At 35.9% G+C, this 24,682-nt stretch overlaps 1 protein-coding gene and 1 long non-coding RNA gene across 3 annotated transcripts in view; one reads left to right on the top strand and one right to left on the bottom strand.

Annotated features, from left to right (window-relative positions):
* Positions 1 to 24,682, top strand: part of Mllt3 (MLLT3 super elongation complex subunit) — a 268,951-nt gene that overhangs the window by 32,091 nt on the left and 212,178 nt on the right. The window lies entirely within an intron of this gene.
* Positions 287 to 6,154, bottom strand: LOC125360030. Its single transcript, XR_007212642.1, has 3 exons — positions 4,706 to 6,154; positions 4,085 to 4,092; positions 287 to 297 (listed from the first exon to the last, which is right to left on the bottom strand). It is a non-coding gene; the product is annotated as an uncharacterized LOC125360030 (long non-coding RNA).

The following is a 24,682-nucleotide window of genomic DNA, read 5'->3' as shown; positions in this document are numbered from 1 at the left end:
TCCTTCCCTAGTTCTTATAAAGGTATATAGAATACTCAGGGTACCAAAATCAGCTACAGTGACTTCAAGGGTAAAACCATGGAGAAAAAAGACAAAAGAAAAAGGCATAATTTCACATGTTGAAAATAACAACAGTGACAATAAGCCACTTATTTCCATAACTTGGAGTTCATTTTCTATAGCATCATCTTATGTGTTCATATGGACTTAGCTATTGAGCTATTGTGATCTTCTGCTAGGACTATCCTAGATGTGTACTAATTATTACCAATGAGGGAAACCATAGAGTCCATGTTTCTTTGGGTCTGGCTCACTTCACTTAGTATGAGTTTTTCCAACTTGTTCCATTTCATTAAAATGGGGCTATGACATTCTTTCTGATAGAAGCATAGAATTCCATTGTGTATATGTACCACATTTTCTTGATTGGTTCCATATTTTAGCAATGGCAAATTGTGCTATGATGAACATAGTTGTGCTGGTAGCTTCAGTGTGGTCTTGCTTGTAATCCTTTGGGTAAATGCCCACAAGCTGGGCTGCTGGGTTATAAGGGAGCTCTATGTTTAGCCTTTTGAAGTATCTCCACACCAGTTTCCAGAGTGGTTGAACAAGATTACACTCTCACCAACAATGTAGTAGGGTTCCCTTTTGGCCACATCCCTGCCAGCATCTCTTATTGTTAGTTTTCTTGATAATGTCCAGTCTAACTGGGGTGAGGTGGAATCTCAATGTTGTTTTGATGTGCCTCTCTTTTGTGGCCAGCGTTGTTGAGCATTTCTTCATGTGTCTCTTGGCCATTCTCATTTCTTCCTCAGAGAAGTCTCTCTTTAGGTATTTAGCCCATTTATTAAGGGGGCAGTTGTTTCTTTGAGGATTTGTCTTGGGGGAACTTAAGTTTTTGAGTTCTAAGTGTATTTTAGATATGAGGACCTTGTCCATTGTATGACCAGTGAAGATCTCCCAATCTGTGGGCTTTCTATTTATCTTGCTAGTTATGTCATTTGCCGTGCAGAAGCTCTGCAACTTGATGCAGTCAAACATATGTTAAACCTTTCTTTGACTTACTGTGTTTTGGGCCTTTATTCAGAAAGTTTCAACCTTTGCCAAGAGTTCAAGTGTTTCTCCAGTTCCTTCCTGCAATGTTTTCAGGGTATCTACTCTGTCCTCGAGGTCTTTGGTCCATTTGAAATTGATCCTGGTGCAGAGTGATATATAAGGATCTAGCTTTTGTTTGTTACAGGTGTTTAACCAGTTTTTCCAGCACCATTTGTTGAAGAGACTGTCTTTTTTCCATGCTATTTTTTAAAATTCCTTTATCAAAGATTAAGGGGCCAAGATCTGCGGGTTCATTTCTAGGTCTTCGGTTCTATTCCATTGGTCCTCAGGCCTGTTCTTGTGCCAGTACCAAGCTGTTTTCATTACTATAGCTTTGTAATAGAGTTTGAAGTTTGGTATTGGTATTCCTCCAGCACTATTCTTCCTGCTTAGGATTGTTTTTGCTATTTGGGATCTTTTATTGTTCCATGTGAATTTTTGGATTGATTCCTCTATTTCACTAATGATGTTAGGATACTGATGGGAATTGCATTGAAATTGTACATAGCCTTTGGAAATATTGCCATTTTCATGTTCTACATGCCTTTTTGTGGCATTATTTTTGGGGTTGAAGGAAATACTATAAGAAAATCCCAAAGAGTCAGTTCCTGAATTTAAATTAGTTGATAATAAAAGCTTATAAATATTTTTTCCTTAGGTCTGTCCTTGAGCTTGTAAATTTTATTTTTCATATCTAGTACTGTGTTTACTATATGACTGTGCTGTCCAAAATAATCACTAAACATGTGCCATTAAAATTAAATTAATTAAATTTAAGTAAAATGTAAAACTCAGATTTTCACTCACTAGCCACAGTCCAAGGACTTAATAGTTCCCTGTAGCTAGTTACTGCTATAGTAGACAGAAATGGACCAGTGAATTGGATGTGTCTGCAGGTAGGATTAATATGGTACACGTGATTTTGTGAAGATGTATAGTAGAGGAAAACTTCTGCTAATTTTTATATAAAATTGACATTGGATTATGATCATTACAACATAGAATATACTTGTAGAAATAGTGCAGGGAAGTTTTATGTCCTTCCTTTATTAAAATAGGGACATGTGTACATTATTTAAAATTGAATTGCAGTTACCATACTCTAGCACTTAGTACTTAAAAGTACATCCTCTATGAATCCAGATGTTGTTTTATAAGATAATATTGATATTGTCACATCAGAATCTGTTAAACTCCAATATCATATGGTAACTTCTGGCCTATTTAAACATCCCATTACTTTCTAAATATTCTTTTTGTCTCTTCTTTTTTCTCCCTTAAGCCATGATTCCCTACTTTCATGAAAACCTTTAATCTTGAGCAGTCCCTATGTGTTTTATTTCCAGGATATGAAAATTCATCAACATTTCTTTAAAAACTTTTAAATCTACAGTAAGGTAGGAAAAAAGCATACAATGAATAGGTAGCTTGACTAACTAATGCTTTGCTTCATATGCTCTGTCTCTTTGTTTATATTCTTCCTACCCTATCCTTTGAAATAAGTGGCAGACATCATGACCTCTTACCCCTAAACATTTAAACACTGCCTTCTAAGAACAATAATATTTTCCTACAAAACCACAAAACCATGATCACATCCAAGATTTTAACATTGGCCTTTAGGTGTCCTGTCTGTAGTATCCTTTGATCTAGGATATTTTCCATACTTCTACATTTTTTTTGTCTTAACTTACACCTCTTTTAAGAGGTTAAGTTAGTTATGTGATCATTTCCTGGAGGATGATTTAACTTGAAATTTCTATGCTTTATATTTCTTGAGAATTAATTACACTGACAAGCTTTGTTCAGTCTAGGTTAAATATTTTTAGTAAGGAAGTTCCATGGGTATTTCTTATGTCACTTCTTATCAGGGGGCACCTAGTGTTGATTATTCCAATATTAGTGATACTGAGTTTTATCAGTTGACTAAAGTGGGAAAAGCCATTTAAAGATAGACTTCCTTTTGCAGTCAGAATGTGACTAGTGTGAGACTGTTGGATCTTTCAGATGTCAAGTTCCTCAAGCCTTTCCAACTAATGGTTTTTAGCATTTGCTTAGTGGTGGTCTTTGTTAATGGACTCAAAATTGCTGTTTCATTCTGATTGCTTACTGGTGATTTTCCTAGTTCAATAATACGATGTTTAAAAGGGGGGGAAATACAGAATCTATCCCATTTGAACCTTCAATTTTTCCTCAGCATACAGTTTTTGACATAATTTCTATCATGGCATATATTTCTGCATCTGATTTTATGGTTAATTTAGTGAAACATATGGTAATATAAAATTCTGATTTGAATTTCTCCAGTAGTTTTTAAATGGGGAGATCGGGGGACAGGTAGTTCTTTGGGTTAAGATTGATTTTAGTAAAATGTTTGTGCCCATTTTACTTTGTAATATTGATGTTCTCATTTTAATTTTAAATATGCTTATGGCTTCTGAAGAGTCATGCTGTCCTAGGAAAAATGCCTACTTTTGTAAACTTAGATGCAGTTCAGGAAAAATTTGTGAGCTTTTATTAAGTTCTAGGCATAGACATCAGGAATGCCATCATACACTTAACAGCTTTGGAAGCAAGTGTTGGAATGCAGCTACAACCCCCCCCCCCCCGCCCCCGCCCCCTTTGCTTTCTTTTTCATTGCTTCTTTGATTTTTATCACCAGGAATGGATGTGAAATCAACTTGTCTAAAATTTTGTTGCCTATAGGGAGTGATTTAAAATTCCCAGGATAGTTTTAGAGATTGTCTTGACTTGGAATGATGAGACAGGCCTCTGGAAACCCTCTGGCTGAAGTGAACTTGAATACTTAGGAGAGGCACAGTTAGTCTTGAGTGGGAAGCTTTTTCTTTTTTTTTTTTTTTTTAATCTTTTCTGACTTTGAGTTAGAAAAAAAAGGAAACCAAACTACATAGTTAACTGCAGTGTTATAAACAGAATTATATTTTCCAAAGTTCTTGATTTAAGAACATATATGGAGATAAAATCCTACCCCAAACACTGATACACTTTTTAGCACTAATTAAAAAGGTTTGCATGACAGTTAATTAATAAAATTAATATTTGCTCATAAAATGTGAAAAATCAAATTTATTTTATTTTAAGTTACTAGGCTATGAGATATGCAGTTGTAATAGGTTGACTATTCGCCTATAGGTTTGCATTTTTTCCCTGATGTTAACCTTACTTAGCATCCCTTAGTAATGAAAATAAGTTATAGAGATCATTGGCTTTTCAATTTCTGTTCACTCCCTTTCTTTTTTCTAAGCATCTGGAATTCTTTTTCTTTTTGAGAATTTATGTGATTTTAGTTTTTTCTTCCTTAGAAAGTAGTCTTTATCTTGTTGCCACTTTTCTTTTTTGTTGAGATTGAATCTGTGTTTTGCTCAAGCTATTCTGTAACTCAGCATCCTGGAACTCAAGATCCACCTGCCTAGACCTTGGAGTATTGGAATTATAGGTATGCACTAGTAAATGGTCATAAAAAAAACTTAAAAAAATCACACATTGAATCATTCACTCCTTTCTTTGCCACATCTTTCACTTAAAATCTTTTTTTTTTTTCCTGTGAACAAATTTTACTCAAGGAAGATTCTTCAGGCTGGACATAGACTTTTATAATCACATGCCTTTGCACAAATCATCCTTTATGTCTGGAATTTCTTTGGTTTTTCTGTCATAATCATCTGTATCTGCCATATTGGCATTTTTTTCCCTCTTCTGTGCTGGGGATGGTAGCTAGGGCATTTCATTAACTCTTATTACCTCACAGGTGTTTTTTAAATGTCTGTTGGTATATTTGTCTGTGCACCAGGCTGAGTGCTGGCAGTATATGCAGTGTGCACTTCTCAGAATCACTTATGGTCATGTCCTATTGAAAATGCTGTGTCCTGGATGCTAAAGATAGTGGCAGTGAAAGCTGAGAATCTGTGCTTTACAAAACATTCTGGTGCTTTCACTGTGGAGCAGCACCCTGCTATAGACCTGGGGCATCAACACAATCTTGTTCTCTATTGCTTATGTTAGGGAAAGCAACATACTGCATAAAAATAGAAAGAGGTCCACTAAGTTTAGAATGCTACTATAGTTACTAAACTGTCAGCATCACTTAAAAGTTATTTGGATTTGAGTAGCAAAGCTTTAGGAACTTAAAACAGAGGCCTTTAATATTGGAATTATGATCTGTTTCTCTGAAATAGGTTCTTTAGGCCTGGTTAATGTGTCCTTTGCATTCTTTAAAAAAGAATCAGGATCACAGGAAGCATAGAGCCTTTCACCCTTTTAGGACTAACTAATTTGAAAGGGTTTCATTTTCATGACTGTTGTTTCTATCTTCCCTGGTACCTTGACTGGAGAATTGGTCTCCATTGCCTTGGATGTAAATGTTCCTGTGGGTACTTGTAGATGGCAGAGGATGATGAAGAGAAAGACACAAAAGGTCTTCAATACCTGTCATAGGTGACTTTGTAAATTGGCCATTCATCATCTCCAGAGTGGCTTCTTTTGCAGGTCAGTGCTCTGGTCTGGGTAAATACCCTTTTTAGTCAGAAAAGGAATTCAAGACATATAAGCTCATTAGCAACTCAATCCTTGAATCTTTTTCTTTTTTAATAGGATGTGCAGTGAACTCTAAAACCATATTATATATTGTTTTTTAACATTTAAAAATGAAGATTGTCACACTCCTGTTGTGTTATATAGGCATTATTGTGAAAGTGTAGGGGGATCCTTTTTTGCCTTAAGTGAAAAATCCTGGTTTTGACTCTGGCTCTTGCCAGGCAGTAAGAAGTTTCCCTCACCTCTGGGACACTGCTTTCTTATCTGTAAAATGAGGAGAGAAAGATTAGCTTTCCCCATTTAACCCACAAAATAGTGATAATAGAAGTGAGTAAAAAAGACATTACATGATGTGTTGTGATAAAATGCTAATAAATCTGTACTTAAAATTTTTTTATTACTGCATGCTATTACCAGAAGAATTAAGTTTTGAACAAATAGTCTGAATTACAGTTGATTATAGATTGATGTTTTAACCATTTTTTTGTGAGTGTGTCTTATTGGTGTATTTGAAAGTTCTCTTTGTAGATATGAACTTAATGAGAAATTTCTTGCTTTTGTTAATCAGTTGGAATGTGTGAAAATTAAAATATTAACTTGATTTTAAAAAACTAAGAGAAATTGGGCTGGGGATATGGCCTAGTGGCAAGAGTGCCTGCCTCATATACATGAGGCCCTGGGTTCGATTCCCCAGCACCACATATACAGAAAATGGCCAGAAGTGGCACTGTGGCTCAAGTGGCAGAGTGCTAGCCTTGAGCAAAAAGGAAGCCAGGGACAGTGCTCAGGCCCAGAGTCCAAGCCCCAGGACTGGCCAAAAAACAACAACAACAACGACAAAAGCTAAGAGAAATTAATACAGCAACATTCAAATGACATACAATCATGCTTTCAATAATTTTTATGTCGTATTTTATCAATGAATTGCTGGCTATTATCCAAAGAATCTGAAGAAAGTTAATTCAGATCTCCTACTTAGGAAAGAATAATGGTTCAGTTGAAAAACAGGTTGTAATCTAATTTTGAAAAGTCAAAATAAAACTTGTAGAAGATAGATAAGAAAAAATGCATTATGCTAGAGTGCTAGAAATAGGTCTTTTTAACTCATATTTTTTTTTACTCATTTTTTCCCTCCCTACCCTCTTCTTTGCCTCATCAGTGGGAAAATGTGCGTCCTCCCTGCCAATGAGTCCAAACCCATTATTTTTCTTCCTTTTATCCACTTTATCCACCCCCCCCCCCACCTCTTGGAAAGAAAGAAATGAGATGAATTAAGATTATAAAATTTTTGTTTGATTTGTGACCTGATATACATTGAATAATTTGCTCCCAGGGTATTTTTCTTATCTCATCTTTCAGCTATACACCTGACTTCTCCCTCTCTTATCTTTTGGCTGGTTTGTTTCATTTATTTTAAGTAGAACTAGTTCCTCCATTTATTCACACATACATCTTAAATAATATTCCAGGGGTAATATAGGAAGTCAGTGATATCACATTTAGCATTAAGTCAGGTGCTTCATTTCCCAGTTTATTCTTTTTAAATCACTGAACAACCCCTGTGTGAATCACGTTTAAGTTAACAATAACATTTAAAAAATCACTGAATGACCATTCATATGTTTTTGTTTTTAGAAACATTCTGTAACTTAAAAAGTCATGACCCAGTGAGGAAAAGATAATGTTTGCAAGTCTCTAAACAAGTAAGACTGAGTCTGACTATTGATGTTCTGATTACTTTCCCTCCCCCAATTATATATGTGTTCATTTATTACTTCTCAATCCTGAGTGCATTAGACAGGTCTGATTCATTGGTACTGCATTTCTTACAGGTAGTGTGAGTCATCTTATCCCAAAGTGGCTATGAGACCCTACTTTGGGAAACACACTAGAGAAAAATGAAAAGGGCATCTTGCAGATATGTCACCAGAGATGATATGCAGATCAAAAAATGCTCAGTGTCATATGCTACTAGGGAATTGCAGGTTTAAACCAACAGCAATGTAGTGATGCTACATGTCTACTAGAATAGCCAAGATCTGAAATACTGAGAGTACTGAGTGCCAGAAAGGATATATATCTGCAGGAGTTCTCACTTACTGCTGATAGAAATGCAAGATGATAAAGCCACTTTGGCAGTTTCTTACAAAACTAAATATACTCTTACTATATGTTATGAATTAAAAGTTTCTGCTGTCTTTAATTTCCTATGTTGACATTCTAACACCTACATGACTACAAGTCTATATTCATGAATTATACATAGAGCCTTTGTAGAAATAATTAAGATTAAATGAGGTTATAAGGGTATGGATATAGCAGTGAGAGGGGAAGTTCCTATATGGATGAATCCATATCTTTAAAATTTTATAATGTAATTTTTATTTGTCAGTTAAAAATCTAAAAAGAAAAGACAAATTAAAAAAAGAAGGAAGTAGAAGAGAGCATACTTCCTCCTTCCCCATTACTGCCATTTGAGGGCACTATGAAAAGGTCGCCATCTAGCAATCAGGAAGCAGCTCTCACCAGAAACTGGGGCCTTTGGCACCTTGATCTTGAACTTAGGAACATCCAGCTCTATAAAGAATAAATTTGTGTTGTTCAAATAGAGTCTAAGGTATTGTATTATGAGATCCTAAGCAGATTAATGCATAAGCAAGCTAGAAATCATTCATCTACATATTTTCTCAAATTAGTTGAAATTTTTTGTCAGTACAAAATTGACAAATTTACTTATAGTTGCCAAAAAATTAAGAGGCAACCAAAGATGCGCAGTAGATGATTACGCTGTATGGCACATCTTTACAGCGTAATCTTATTCAGCAATAAAGAAATCAAGGGTCAAGCCCCGAAGAATCATCAAAATACCTTGTGTATTGCCACGAAAAAGAAACAAGAAGAATTTATATATTGTATGATTCTAACATTCTGGAAAAGACAAACTATAAAGACAGTAAAAAGGCCAGTGGTTGCCAGAGGGTTGGGAAGAGGAAGAAGGGATTAGTGATTAGAAGAGGGGAACAGCCTAACTTATCTGTATGATACCTTCATGATAGGTACATGTTATGTATTTGTCAACATGAGAACTTTACAAACCAAGGAGAGAACTCCAGTGGAAGAAATATCATTAGCTAATAACGTGTTATTTCTGATTTGTCTATTGTAATAAATGTATTAATATTAAACTAATAGAAAATGAAAGCTGAGATATATAGAGAGTGACTATAGGAACTCTCCCCCTCTTTTTTTTTTTTTTGCTCATTTTTGTTTTCTGAAACGTAGAACTCTGCTAATAATACAGTTTTTTAAAATTAAGAAAAATCTATACTTGGGTTCACCTTGTTTTGTAAGGAAAATGATCATAATTAAATAACTTGAAAATAAAAAAGCATTGAAGTATTTTGTTGAAATTGGTTTGAAAATTCAGGGCATTGTTCTTTCACTTTAAAAATAAGAGTTGCTGGATATGGTTATATACCAGTAACTCTAGCAATCAGGAAATTGAGCAGGAGGATGGGGATGGAGAGGGAGAGGGAGAGAGAATAGGTTCAGAAGAAGAAAGAGACTAGAGGAGAGAAAAAAAATTGAGCCATTTTCAAACTAGAGGGAAGGTTACTGATTCTTTTTCAGCAAGGATACAGCTTTCTCAAATGTCTTTTTGTTGTTGATTTAATAAATTGAAAAGCCTCACCTATAAAGAAATGTTGACCGTTAAATTATTTCCCTGACACCTGTTAGAATTGCATAGTGTTTCTTGGGCAGCTTGTGGGAGATGAATGAGGTGCTTCAGCAATTGTGATGGAATCCTCTTCAGTCCAATCTCTGCTGGCTGCCAGACCCTAACAGCTTGAGTATTTTAATCAATTGTACTTGTACTTGTTCCCAGTCTCTTGTTTGAGACCTGCCTTTTAGGTTGTGTTCAGAAAAGGAGCCAAACACTCCAAGGGTTAAAATAATTGTATAGTCTCCTTTAGTTAAAAAAAAAAAAATTCAAGTGAATTTCTAGGGTGAATTAGTGGAGACTTGTTTAGGCTGCCTTTTTAATCATTAAAGTGGCCTCTTAGAACTCCTGATTTAATGAAAAGATAAAAATGTTTTGTAATTAGCAGATCAAAGCACTACTGTGGCTGCTGTTTACATTGTCAATATGTAAATTAAACTTCTGTAGGGAAGGAAAAGAATTTGTTTAACACCTCTTTAATTTTGTTTATGTAATTCTTTCCTTAAAAATCTTTTCCCACTCCCACTTCACATTGGTAATGCTAAGGTAAACATTAACCTTCCCCTCTCACTGCTGTATCAAGGAATTTGAGAAATAGCAGATTCTAAATCATTGAGGTTTACTAAATTTAAGTTACATTGAATTTACCCATCCTCCAAAAAAGAAACACGATCTTGAAAGGTCTGTTCAACAACCCTGAACCATTAGTAAATTCATTGATAAATTGAAGTAACAGAAGAATTGGGCGTATCCATGGTAATCTTGAATTGGAATTTGGCAATATCCTTCTGTGCAAATTAACGAATGCAGGGTAGTATAGTTTACAGGGCTCCTTTGGAATACAACTGTTCCTTGGTTTACACAGAGAACTTCCTGAATACCAAAATCAGAGTTCCTATGCAAAATGGCATACTATTTCCATGTAACTTACACAGTGTTCCCATATTTTAAACTATCTGTAGATGACTAAGATTACTAATACCCACGATAAGACAATATAACGGTTATATAATTGTTGTATTACTTAGGGATTAATAACAAAATTTACACATGTTCAGTGTTATCATTCTAAATAAAAAAATGAATGATGATGACTTTATTTCAAGGCTATACCTCTAGATATTTTTGTAAAGAGCTGTGTAAGGGAGACATTGGTAAGCTTTGCCTAAGAGGAAGTAAAGCTGTATTTCAAATCATTAATTTCATTACTGGTAGATTTTTGGTTGGTAGCCTTTGTTTTTTCCTGGACTCATCAGGAGTGTGCAGGTTCTGGGTGAAATTGTTCAAAGTAAATGAGTTAAAAGCCTGAGAAAGGATATAAGGAGTTTTCTTCATCAATAGTCTCAGCTCTCTAAGTGGTAGGTTCCAATTTGAATTTGTCCAGGACTAAAATGAGTTGGAGGATGTCTACAGATAATTTTAAAAGACATTTTCTTTTCCTGAGGTCCACATTGAACCCCTCCCTCTCTCTCTCTGTCTCTCTCTGTCTCTGTCTCTGTCTCTCTCCCTCTCTCCCTCCCTCCCTCTCTCGCTTTTTAATTTTAAAGTCATGTTAACTCAAAAGCAAGGTATTAGGGTGTATGTAACTTGTAACTGTCTAGTTACAGCAATAGAATTGAGTCTGATTAATTTCCATCAGAGGAGGGAAAGGAATTTGACCTTTTCACTGTTGTAAGGAGCTAATACTTACTAAATGCTCTGTGGTAAAGAAAGAAAGAAAAGGTAACATTTGTATTTATGAACATTATGGACACTTGTGAATGAATAAGGCAGTAAACTTTGTATACTGGGAAACTCCAGTTACTAAGCAGGAGCTTTGGGTTTTGCTAAGGTGACAACAAGTAGGGCTTTATTTAATGGGCCTCATTAGTATAACTGGGACAGGACTCATTGCTCCCTATTTACCTCATACAAGTCTGGTGAGATTTAATTAGTTGTGCTTACAAAAAAGCTACCTGAATTCATTTAAATGTCTGAGTTCACACATCACCTCTCCCCTCCCCCAAAAGAGACAAAAGATACCTCTTTCTCCTTCCATCCTTCAGTACACCTAAGTGGGCTCACCTATGTGTTACCTGGTTGGAGGCTTTCCTCACTTCAACAATAGTACCCTGCCCTGTCTGTTGTCTTCTGCTTTTCCCTAACTTGGTTTTGGCCTTAAAGTGTAAGAAAAACAAGAGAAAGAAGCTCTTTTGGTTAACATGATTACATTTCTTCATATTCCTTTTTGTATTTTACTATTTTATGGAAAATCATCTTGTATATGCCTGTACTTCCCTCTTTACCTTCTCCTCCCCTGTCCTCCCTTTTCTTTCCTTTTTCTAGTTTTGGAGACAGCGTTTCATTCTGAAATCCAGGCTGGTCTCAAACCTGAAATCCTCGTACCTTTACCTCTCAACTGCTGAGATTACAGGTGTGCATCAACACACTTGTTTTAAAATTTTTTTTTTAATAAAAACTCTTTATTCACAGTTCAGTATTGCTGTGCATACACTATATTATTTGAAGGGATTCCCTGTCCTAAAGAAATACAATACAGGCCATACTTGTTATTCTAAGTTTTCTCATAACCACATGTAAAAAAGTGACAATATAATTTTTAAATAATGTACTATATCTAGAAATTGTCAATTCAGTATGCAATCAATATAATTAGCAAATATTTTGGATTTTTTTATACTAAACCCTCAAAAATCTATATTTAGATTTAAAGTTGTATATTTAGATTTCACAAAATATATAGTAGAAAATATAGATACACTTGCTTGGGTTGTTTCAAACATATGCGTGCATTTTCAAGCAATTTAGTTTTAAAATTAAAATCAATTGAAGTAATAAAAATGCAGCTCCTAGTTGCATGGGCCATAATTTAAATATTCTGCGACCACTTGTGGCTGGAGTTTACTATATTAGATATCACAGTGTTCTTTATCTGTAGTTCTTTCTTTGAGTTTTATTTTCAGATAGAAGATTAATCTCTCTTTTTCTCAACTGCCATAGTATTCAGAACAGATCAAACATTTTTTTTTTTTGAATGCATCAAAATTGTGTGAAGTATCACCAGGGAAGGAAGGACTCACTTGGACTTAATTCCAAAGGTATCCAACAATTCTTACTTTCCTGCAAGAGTCTAGAGTAGAATCAAGATCTTTCAAATTGTTCTCTGTCCCTTCTAGTATGCTAGACTGGAGTAGTTCTGTTTGCTGTGGAGTATTGTTTACAAATGATTTCACATAGTTGGTTAGATGTTTAATATATCTTGGAAGACCTTGCTTGGCAGATTTTGGGTTAACTTTTTAGGAATGACTCCCAGAATGAGACTGTAGAACTGGCCAGTCAAGCAAACTGCTACTACCTCTGTTATAATCAGGAAGCTGAGCAAACAGCCTGGCTTTATCACAGCAGCCTCCTTCAGAACCCAAGTTCTACTGTCCTGGCTAATTGGTGTGGGGGTTGCCCGCTTGAAGCAGAGGACTAACTACTCTGACATCAGTATTCTGAGCTCACCCCCACTTCACAGTGTTTCCTTCTATCCTTTAAATCTCTCAGGGCTGTATCCACGGAGGCCCTGTCCTTTAGTGTAAGATGGGGGGAAAGGAATATAGTGTATCTGACAGAACAAGCATGCAGTAATTGCCCAAATGATTAGCATTTACGTGTGAAAGTATTGAAGGGCCAAGTGAATCTGTTGACTCCTCGGGGCTATTTGTCTTGCTTGGAGATTTCAGAGATTTTGAGGAGATCAGTGAGTTAAGACCTTTGATACAGGAGATGAATGCGTTGCTTTTTTCTCTGTAGGACATTTTTCCTGGTCTGTATCTTCTGGAAAGATAAGAACAACTGATAATACTCCTGAATCCAACTTGAAGGTTTTGTATTTTGAAAGATCTAAGAAATCAACTCCTCATGCATTTATCACAGTTGTTTAAATATTTAGGTTAGTGTTCTGGCCTATTTTATTTCATTTTTATTTTTGGCATCTGAATGTACAGGGTCTTTGAAATATAAGAGAGCAGAGATTCAGTTGAAAATGTATTATATAGTTTTAAATATGATGATAAAATAATCAAATATAGGGATAAATAATTATAAAAACAGTATATTATTTTGGAGGAGATAGGTAGAGAGATGTTTTTAGGGACTTTTTGTGAGTCAATATGACAGACAATAGACAGTGTTGCAGAACTAGTTCTGAGTTGAGAATTAACTACTCTATATCATAATGACTCTTCCTAGAGCTATTGTTCTTCAGAATATATTGCATAAATCAACAGTTAATTGCTCAGTATCAACAAGAAATTTGTTACAACATCCTACATAGACAGAAAAATCCAAGGATGTTCAAGTCTTTTATATAAAATGAACTAGTATTTACATATAACCTGTTCATATTATTTTGTATACTTGAGTCATCTCTAGATTACCTAATATATGTGATTTATAAATAATAGTTATACTATATACATAGGGAATAATACTTAGTTAAGAAAGTATTTCTTGCCTGCTGTTGATTGAATCCATAGAATACTGAAGGCTGACTGTAATTTGAAAATTCAAACATGGGAACTAGGTTTAGCTGACTGTTATTCATCCTTCTATCTAATTCTGTGTCATGTGTCATTTTGATTAGTGTAAAGAAGTAGGTCCCTTGAAGTGTGATCCCTGGATAGGTACCTGTGTTCACTTAGTTGTTAGACATGCAAATTGTTGGATCCTACCTTGAACCTAAGAGACCTTAGGCACAGTGAACCCAGACATCTGCATTTTAATGAGCCTTACAGGTGATTTTGGGTTTCAGTTTAAGAACACTGTTATGAAGTTATTCAGTGTTCTTCTTTAAAGGGAAAACTTGACACCAAGTCTTCTATCCTAGTGTCTGTTCTCTCTCAAAATAGTCAAATAAACAAACATAATACAAAATTTTACCCTTGGGTAAATAATTTCTAAACCACACAGTCTCTCACCTGTAAAATAGGACAATTTATAGTTTTAACTTTGATGAGGATTGAGACAGGCGTCTTATATATGTGACATACATATGCACATATATGTACACCAATGTTATTTATGTGTAATAGATATCTTCTGTTGTATGTTTTATATATAAAGAACATATATATATAGCAGAATGAATAAAGCAAACTAACATATCCTCCACCTCACATACTGTTTTTTGTAGTAAAATCATTGAAAATATACTCTTAGCCGTTTTCAAAGATATAGTTCATTATTTGCTATAATCACCATGCAGTTTAACAGATCTCCATAGCTTTTTCTCCTTGCGCAACTGAAACTGTTTCATTTGATCAAGGTGCTCCATATCTTCAACTCTCATCATTCCATGCCTGACTCCAAAAGTATTTTTAGCATGGTACAGTCCTACTGGTCTATTTTCTCTCTCTCTCTCTCTCTCTCTCTCTCTCTCTCACATTGAAAGCTTTTGTTGGAAGTTGTAAATCATTTGTATTTGTAAGACTTAGTTAAAACATTGATTCCTGTATGATGTCAAGTAGCACTTTATGAAAATAAATTTGTTTCCTAAGGGGCATGTGCACATGTGTGAGTATATGTGGTGGCCTATTTTGTTTTGTTTTGTTTGTGTGACTCAGAGACTATGTGTCTTTCCTTAGTCCTCTCCCTCTGGTGAATTGTAGAGTTTTACCTAGTCCTTCTTTGCAGGAAATACAATCTAGTAATTGTGCAGTTAGTTTATGAGGTCTGTGTGTGAGTCATCTTTAGGCAATGGCTTTTTCAAGTTACACTTAAAGGTCAGAGTCTATTTAGTCCCTTAACCCTGCCTTTTCTAAGTGAGAAGAGAGAGTCAAAGGATTTTTTTTTTAAAGGTATTTGTTGGGGACTAGAACAGACCAATATAGTTTTTTATTTTAAGGGCTCGTTTTTCAAACTGTTATCAGTATTGATTTGAATTCACAGTTACCTAGTTTGAAATGAAATGTATTTGACAGTGTCACTCATGATTGTTGAGTCTTTGAAGTTTTAATTTTGTTTAAATGTTTAACTTCTGTATGACACTGACAAGCTGAAATATTCTGGATTCAGAGTCCTCCTTCCTATTCATGTCATAAACGTACCCATATCTAAATCTACTTTTGACCTTCTCCATTTCCGACCTGGGCCGGTTCACCCCTCCTTAGGCAACTTGGTGTTCCCCAGCTCCTGGGAGGTCACCATATTGATGCCGAGCTTAGTGCGGACACCCGATCGTCATTGCACACTGCAGCCCAGAACTCCTGGACTCAAGCCATCCTCCCGGCTCAGCCTTCCGAGTAGCTGGGATTACAGACGCGCGCCACCGCTCCCGGCCTAAATCTGTTTTGTAATGGGCATGCCATGAATCTTGCTTAAACAAATCTAGTCTGAAGTAAATTAGCTTGAAAAATAGTTAAAACTATTACAGGTGTGGATGAAGTAATTTTTATGCTTGTTTAAAAATGTAGCAGTTATGTTTAGGTTTATTAATTTTACTTCATTGATGTTGATCATTGAAAACACAAAATTCTTTGAGTCCTTAATTTTATTTTTCCCAAGCTAGTAAGTGTGGTGGAAGAATATTAAGGTTCTGTGACTTAATTCTTTGGAATTCTGACTTGTCACTGTTTAAATAAATAAAGCAGTTGCTGTCTGCTCACAGCATTTTTGTTCCTTGGACAGATATTATGTCCCAGCATTTTTCATATTCTATTATCAAAGCCAAGGTCTAGAATTTTAAGTGGGAAGTTGGCGCTGAAATAATCAAATGCCAAACAAAGCCCATCTGAAAGTCCAATAAAGTAAAATTATAGCATTGCAAAATAAGAGAGTTACTGAACTAAATCCCCACAATTTGAAGACCTTTACTATAAAGCTGTTATTGTGTGAGGACAGGCGAGGGGAGGTAGTTTGGGCCAGCTGGGCATTACTTTGATCCACGAGTGGGGAGCCAGGGTTCATTTTCCTCTTGGAGTTCCTGAAGGAGAAAGAGTGTTTGCCAGTACAAACTTCAGTACACCACAGGGAAGAAGCCTTTATGGAAGTTCTGCTTTCAGTTGAATTCTGAGCACCAAGCTAGTACTTTACATATAAGTAGGTGTTGTTAGCTCTCCTTAATAAGAGACTAAGAGTGAGAAGGAAATAGCTAAATGCATGCCCAAAGTCATGGAACTTGTAAGTAGAGAAGTTGATTGAAAATGGTATCTTCTCTTCTCCTAAAACTGAATGTTCTAAATACCTAGGACACCATCATAGGTGTCATTAGCGCTTGTTTGCTGAAGGTTTATTATAGGCTGTCATCATCAGCTTACATATTTTTTTGTAATGTCAAACATAGTTTCAAATATGTTACAGGGAATCCTTTGTGTAGAATTCCTAATAGTTCTTAGCCTCTGAAAAGTCTGGAGGCATCTTGGTGACTGTTCTGGTTGGGAGTTCATAATTAGGGAGTGGAGATAATTGCTGTTCAGAGTGGACTTATAGCTATCTTTAAGGTGGGGCCAATCAAAATTTCAAAGTGTGACGTTGTTTAGTAGTAGTGTGTGCAGTAGCCTTAGTTTAGGAGTGTGAGTGGAGGTTTTCTGGGTCTAAAAAATACTTCTTGCTTTTTAGCAGGTATTTTGAGCAAGTTTCCTGCCATCTCTGAGGTTTGGTTTTTGTGTAATGGAAGTAATAGTTATTTTAGTGAGTTTATAGGCAATAGAGTGCCATGCTGCTACCTGCTTTTGTGGATTTTATTGAGGTTTATGAGCTTTTAATCCTCAGCATCGTCCATTTATGATTATTTTTCATGAGGACGGACAGGAGGAGTGTTGATGTGGTCCTCATTTAGCACTAGGTTGGAATCCAAGGCCATGGGTAGGCTCTTTTGAATAAGTTACATTTTCTTTGTGCTCCAGAACCTTCTATTTTTCTCTGTGACATCCTGAGACAAAGATTTTATTCTTACATTCTTGGTTAGAATCTTTATACAGATCCCATTTCACAAATGGGATGCAGGTAATTCTTGACTTTTCTGTCTGGACTTTTCAGAGGATTAGATGAAAAGATAAAGTGCTTTGTACGTAGCAAGGGCTCAATCAGCTCTAAAGGGAAAATTAAATGTTTTTAAACAGATCTTTAATATTGTTTTACTTCTGTACATATATACACCATATGCAAAATATATACGTATATATGTATATATACATATACGTATATATGTATATGTGTAAGTATATATATATATATGGTCAAGATTATTTCCATTCTCTACTTGCTATATCCTTGTGTGAAACAGTATGTAGATACTAAATGTGTAGGTCTCACGGCACTCTGGTTGATGTGTGGGTCTTGCTGTAGCTTGGTTTGCTGGGAGTAGAATGTCCTCCTTAGGCTTCCAGGTAGGAACATGTCATGTTCATGTGTCATCATCATGCCAGTAGTATATTCATATATTCCTAGAACTCTAATATATATTGTATAATTGTATAAAGTTCACAGAAAAAAATCCTAGAATCCCTCCACAAAGAAGTCATTAGTGTTGATTTGCACTTAGTTATACATTTTTGCCTCTGCCCCAGCCTTTTATTATTGAAATTAAAAATACTCAGAAAAGTAGGATAATATAATAAACCTTTATGTATTCATTATTCAGCCTAAGTAATTATTAATTTACTGATAATCTCTGTCATTAATACCATTACCCAACCTCATTTACTTTCTCTGCCTAACTGATTATATTTTAAAATCATTCCTACAGTGTTATTATTTAATCCATAAAAAGACCTCTCTGGCATATGCTTTAAAAATGTTATCACAATTTCTGACACACACATACACACTCACACACACATGCTATTACTTCAGGACATGTAAACCTTTTCTGGTTATTGTATTGAATACTTTTTAGTTTCTTATCTTGGAATTATTGATCAACCACAGGACTGGTCTCCTGGTCTGAATTGTAATTGTCTCTGATAGCAGCTTTTGGTGGGAGATGGAGGTAAATATTTTGATGGTTGACAATGATGAATGGGTGATACATGTTCCTGAAACTGGGACTTTTCTTCTAACTCTCTTTTCTCTCAGAACACAAGTTGTTAGCTTTCAGGGCTGGAAGCCAAGTGTTAGTCTATGTAGTCATTCTTGACTCTGAGCTGAAGACTTGTTTGCTTAATGTATAAGCCAATATGTCAATTTGTTCATTTAAAAATATATGTTACTATTGCATATATTCTTAGTGTTTTGGACACTAGGACCATTCTGTAAATCTAGGTAATGATGTCATCAGGGCTACATTTTTTTTCCCCCTCTGGTCCTGAAGCTTAAACTGGGCCTGGGCACTGTCCCTGAACTCCTTTTACTCAAGGCTAGCACTGTATCACTTGAGCCACAGCATCACTTGTAGCTTTTTCTGTGATTTAATTGGAGATAGGAGTCTCGTGGACTTTCCTGCCAGCCTGTCTTTGAATAGAGATCCACAGATCAGCCTCCTGAGTAGCTAGGATTACAGGTGTGAGTCACTCGTGCCTGGCATCACGGCTACATTATTGACCAAGTTTGGAATATTTCTTGTGCCAAATCTTGAAGTAACACTTTCTTGGAGCTCTGGAAAGGAAATGGTTAACTTGTAAGGATGAAATTAATTAAATCTAATTTCAGGGGCTGGGGATATGGCCTAGTGGCAAGAGCGTTTGCCTCTTATACATGAAGCCCTGGGTTCAATTCCCCAGCACCACATATACAGAAAATGGCCAGAAGTGGCGCTGTGGCTCAAGTGGCAGAGTGCTAGCCTTGAGCAAAAAGAAGCCAGGGACAGTGCTCAGGCCCTGAGTCCAAGCCCCAGGACTGCCAAAAAAAAAAAAAAAAAAAAAAAATTAAAAAAATTTTAAATCTAATTTCAGTGTTCATCTCTCAGAATTTATTAAAAGTTGAGTTTGACATAGAATAGTTTCCCATAAATTAAAATTTTAGGCACATTACTGCTTGGGATGACTATTAACTGGTGATTTCGATAAGTTGAGATTGCAACTAGCATCTCTGTAAAAAGTTAAAGAAGTGACTGAAGTGGTAGAGCTCCAGCTTTGAGTAAAAAAGCCAAAAGAGTGTATGTAACAATTGGCATATTTTTAAACACAATTAAGACATTTTCTAAGCAGGAAAGAACTCTGTAAGAGAGGCTGATGCCTTGAGAGTCCCTATTGACAGTTTCTGGGCTGTGCTGAGGATAGTAACATTAACCTGTGATCAGAAACAAACTCTCAGAATCCTGACTGTACCTGTCTTTTTGGACAATTTATTTTTCAAGATGTTTACTACTATATTTGTATTGATCAACTATTGGTCATTTGATCACTTGGAGCCCTGTGAACAGACACGTTGCCCCTTTCTATTCTTCAAATCTTAGATGAGCACAATGCAGGCTTAAGGCATATGTAAGGACATACTTCTGTGATTCCTCTTGTATTCAGAGCACCAAGAGAACTCCCATAGACATCTGCTCTTCTTTTCCCTTAACCTTTAATAATTGATTGAATAAATTTTTATCAAGCAACCATTGGCATCAGCAGTGTATTAGCAATTCTTGTTTGTGTAGATTGAACTTTTAGATATGCTAGAGCTGTAAACTGGTAACCACATTTACATGTAGGAAGTGGGCTGGAACAATATACAACAAATGGTTAACGGAGGTCAAAGGGAGAAGAGAGGACTGTGCTTTTCCACCAGATATGTCTAGATATTAATTGACTTTACAACCGTGGATTGTTCATTCAGTGAAAGGGAAGAGCCATTATGATGACTCTAGGAAGTATATAAAAATACAAAGTGACAAATTCCATGGGGACAAGGGTCAAGAAACATTCCTGACATCCCTTCATGCTGGGGATTGAATACAGCTCCTCTGAATATGTGAGGCAAGTGCTCCATGCTGAGTTATAGCCCTAGTCCCTACACAATACTTTTGTTGCATTGTGCGGATAATTTGAGTGAGAGAAGAAGGGTATCGAGAGACAACTTCATGCAGACAGACTACTAGAATGTGTCCAAGACTAACAATACCTTCTTTTGTTCATTGCTTTGATGGCAACAGGCTTGCAACAGACCTCTGGGTACCACAGCTTTTCTATCTTGGTGAGTGGAGAGCAGTCAGTCATAGGTTATTTAGCACAGTGGTACATACTGGAAGTGTTCCTTTCCGGGCAATAAATTAGTTTTTTGATATATGTGCCCCATTAAGGATATAGTTGCCTTGCCTTTACTGTGATTTCAACCCCTCTCAACCCTTGAACTCCAAATTGTTTAAATGTAGTGGTTAACAACATAGAGCCTTAGCTTGTACAGGTTGACCAGCAGCATGTACAGAAGGTAATCTAGTTAAATGGAAAGGAATGCTAAATGAGATATTATCTTATTCCTCCAATTGATGCTAGGAAGAAAAGTACATGCTTAGGCAATAAACAGGTGATTTTTATACTGAATTATAAAAGTAGAAGAAATAAAGCACTGGATTATTGTCTATGCATGGCAGTACTATAATGATTTCATTTGTGAGTGCTCCCAGGGCATCCATTCTCCTAGGTTTACGTAGATAGATGGAAGGCATGTAAACTAGTTTCATATAGAAAGAAGTCATATTAAATGCTACCTAAGCCATGTGTTAGTTCGTTTGCTGCCTATGAAACAGTTGCCTTTTAGAAGAATGGATGGCTCAGGGGATTAGTGATGGGAAGTGGAGGTTTTCACATTGGTTCAGATTTGACCTTGGTCAGCGATGCTTGAAATTCAGCACTATTTAATAGGCATTAAGAGCCAACTTTTTGATCCACTTCCAGTGGATAAATATCCATAGTTCTTTAATGCCATAGTTGCAGAACTAATTGGCAGAATTAAATGATTTAAGAACTTTACTACCCTTATGTCCTCAGAAAAGAGTTTGGCTGTTGTCTAACAATCTAAGAGATTGCTTGACTGGTTTCGGAGGCCTATGCCTAGTTATCTTTCTCACCCTTCACTGTGTTGGAAAGCTGGTGTGCTTTGCAGTGCTTTTAGTAGGCAATGTAAGGTTATGTGTTTTTTTTTTCTCTTCTTTGAATTTACTGTTCACTTGATCCTAGACTCCTAAAAGCACCAGAGCTATTCATTGTCCAAAGTTCATTCCTTTTTTTCTCTGTGATCAAATAAAAGATTTCAGAGATGATCTATATTCTGTCACCTCATTTTCTTTCCCATGAATTTCAGTACATAAAGCTTTTTTTTCTTTTTACAATACCTGACTTCTGATTGATACAAGGGACTTTGGCTCAAGTGAAGTTGGTAGTGCTTAACATTTTACACTTAGTAACTGCCAGTCTTGAACACTCTATATTTATTGAGCTTCTAGGGAGGGATGTGTATTCAGGAATGGTATATTACCTGCTAATTTGTTTGCTGAAAGATGGGCCCATATATTTAGAATGGTGACAGGTCAGAATATTTGGCTAAGTGTATCAGTCAGTGTCTCATTTTTCAAAACATGAAAACTCCAACATGCTGCTGTAGAAATTTGTGCTGGCTAAATTTCCATGTGGGCTAGATTTATTCATCCATTAAAAAAAGAAAGAAAGAAACCCACCCCATCCTGGTATGTAATAATGGGTAATGAGAACTTCAGGCTGATTCTTTTTCCCTTTTTGCAGTGTCTGCTGGTTGTTCCTGCAACTGACATTTCTTTTTCTTAATGCATCACTAGATACCAACATCTTTACCACATAAGGAGGGTTGAGTACAGAAATCTATAGATCTGACAATCTTTTGTTCTCTCATCTGTAGCCAAGAGGTGTAGAGAAGGCTTTCACTGAAGTAGAAAGTGAGAGGGAGAAACCCAAACCAAAATAAAAAACAATGGACCTTCTAACCCAGCTTAAAAGCTTTAGGTTTTAAGAGGAATTAAAAGTACCATGCAGGACAGCTGGAAAACACTGATTAGTCTCAGCACCTAAAGATGCTGCTCATCCCCAATGGCCCTGTGGACCTTTACTGAGCTGTTTCTCTCCCTGCAAATATGAAGAATCCAGAAATATATTGAGCTTGGCTTATCTGAATAAACTGTCAACCAAAAGAAAAGAAAAGGAAGGGACTGTCTACAACTATCATTTGCCAAATATGTAATACTACTTCCTTTCTCAGTTGGGACTTGGCTTAGGGACAGCAAATTTAGATAGTGAGTGAACAAAAGGTATTCTCCATTATAGTTTGCCTCTGTATAACAAGTAATCTTGTAAGGATGTTTAGAAATTAGTAGATCAGATTCCTGACAAACCCATTAAGGCTGTTCCTTGGTGACATGGTACTGATTTTCCCAGGAATGTATTTGTAATCTATATCTTTTAAAAGTATTTAAACTTGAAGGTGGTCTTAGTTGAGGGGATAAAGTTTCTCAGTCTGCCTAGTTTGCTTCTTAGAACCATTCCCCAGCCTGTCAGACAGGTCTGAGAAGTTGCTATGCTTCTGAGCTCTGGATTCTGGGATCCCTTCTACATGCCAACAGGGCTCAAAGCTGTCATTGGATAGGAGTGGAATGATGTTTCTTGTGTTTACTAACCTATGGCTCTTTATTAGTTATGATATAAAGTTATGTTCTTCAGAAGAGAACATACCATATTGCCTGTTCTACCACATAGTTTTAGGAAAATACTTCCATTCAGTGATTCTCCTCAATGGAAATAGAGATAGGACCTCTGAGTCTGTTATTGTGAATAATAATGTTTTCTCCTGTGAAATCATACTGAAAACTTCTTTCTACAATCATATTCTAATTGCCCTTGATATATAATACTACATGGATATCCAAGAAAACAGATTCTCTATCTTTAAAAATAGTCACTCCTTTTTTTCCTTGTCTCTTTTCATTTTCTATTTTTTTGTGTTACATTTCTGTGTCTGTTCAACCAAATTTTCTTTGAAATTGTCATTGCTGGAACTAAGAGTCATTTGATTAGTTGTCTATGTTTATGAAGTAGTTTTAAAAACTTTGATAGTGCTGAGTACTGTTAGCTGACATCTGTAATCCTAGCTACTCAGGAGGCTGGGATCTGAGGATCATGGTTCAAAGCTAGCCTGGCCAGGGAAGTTTGTGAGACTCTTATCTCCAATAAAATACTCAAAGCTGGAAGTGGCGCTGTGGCTTATGTGATGGAGTGCTAGCTAGCTTTCAGCACAGAGAGGCTCAGGAACAGAGCCCAGGCCCTGAGTTCAATCCCCAGGACTGGCAAAAGAAAAAAAGCTTGTTAGTGTCATCAGTCAGATATTATACCCCTTTACATACTACTTTAGCAATAATAATGCTTTACCTTTTGATTTTAGAAGTATAAAATTACCTTTGAACTTTTGAGTTTGTGCAGACTTTGTGAACAATGGTGATAGAGGGGTAGGTTTGGAAGCATATTTTAAATTACTGAATTTCCATTTCTTCATCGTGTTTTTTTTTTCTGTTGGTTCCATGTAGCCAATGTCAGTAAACTTATACAGATGATGAAACTGGTTTTATTCTGGAATTATAGTCATTTGGTATGTGGAAATAGCTTTTTTCACAAGCATGACTGTCTGTGCTACATTGTAAATCGTGATGTGCTTGACTTTTGTGTATCTTCTCAGCAATAAATGACATTACATTAAATATGAAAAAATTACATACACAATATACAAAGAAAGTGAAGGTCGAAATCATTGTCTTTCATCTTCTAGTAGAGATGCTTACTTCTTGTCTCTTATATTCTCCAACCTTTCTTCCTTCACACAAAAGCCAAACAATGGAAAACCAAAACTATGTTCTTCAAAAGGATCAGAGAGAGTTAATTATAGTGATATGCAGCAAGTAGGACAATCGTAGCTGTTGGTCTGTCTCAAAGCCTACAGAAGGTTCTTATTTCATAAGCAGAGATAATTTGTTTTTCTCTGTGTGCCATATGGTTTTGCAACTGCAGAGATCAAACAGATTTGCGGATGTAAACTTCAGTTCTGTACTTAAAAAAAAAAAAACACTGAGTCGTGTGGAGATTTTCATAAAGTACTTGAATCATTGATGCCTACCAGGTCTGTTGGAGTCAAGGATCCCTTGTCAGTCTGTAAGCAACTATGGATGGTGATTTTTATTTGCCTTGGACTTTAAAGACAGCTTGGAAAGGAAACTTGGAACATAAATTGTCAAGTGGAATGCAGTGATTTAAAAAAAAATAAGGACGATGATTAAAACCAGTAATCATTAGCATAGAAGAAGAATAATTCTGATGCTGCCCAGGTGGTCTCTGGAAAAGACTGGAGTTTTTTGTCTTTGACAAGTTTTAATTATACTAAATTACTTTG

The sequence above is a fragment of the Perognathus longimembris genome, chromosome 1 (genome assembly GCF_023159225.1).
Source record: "Perognathus longimembris pacificus isolate PPM17 chromosome 1, ASM2315922v1, whole genome shotgun sequence".
Lineage (NCBI taxonomy): Eukaryota > Metazoa > Chordata > Mammalia > Rodentia > Heteromyidae > Perognathus > Perognathus longimembris.
Note: the sequence above shows the minus strand (reverse complement) of the source record. Positions and strands in the feature narration are given on the sequence as shown.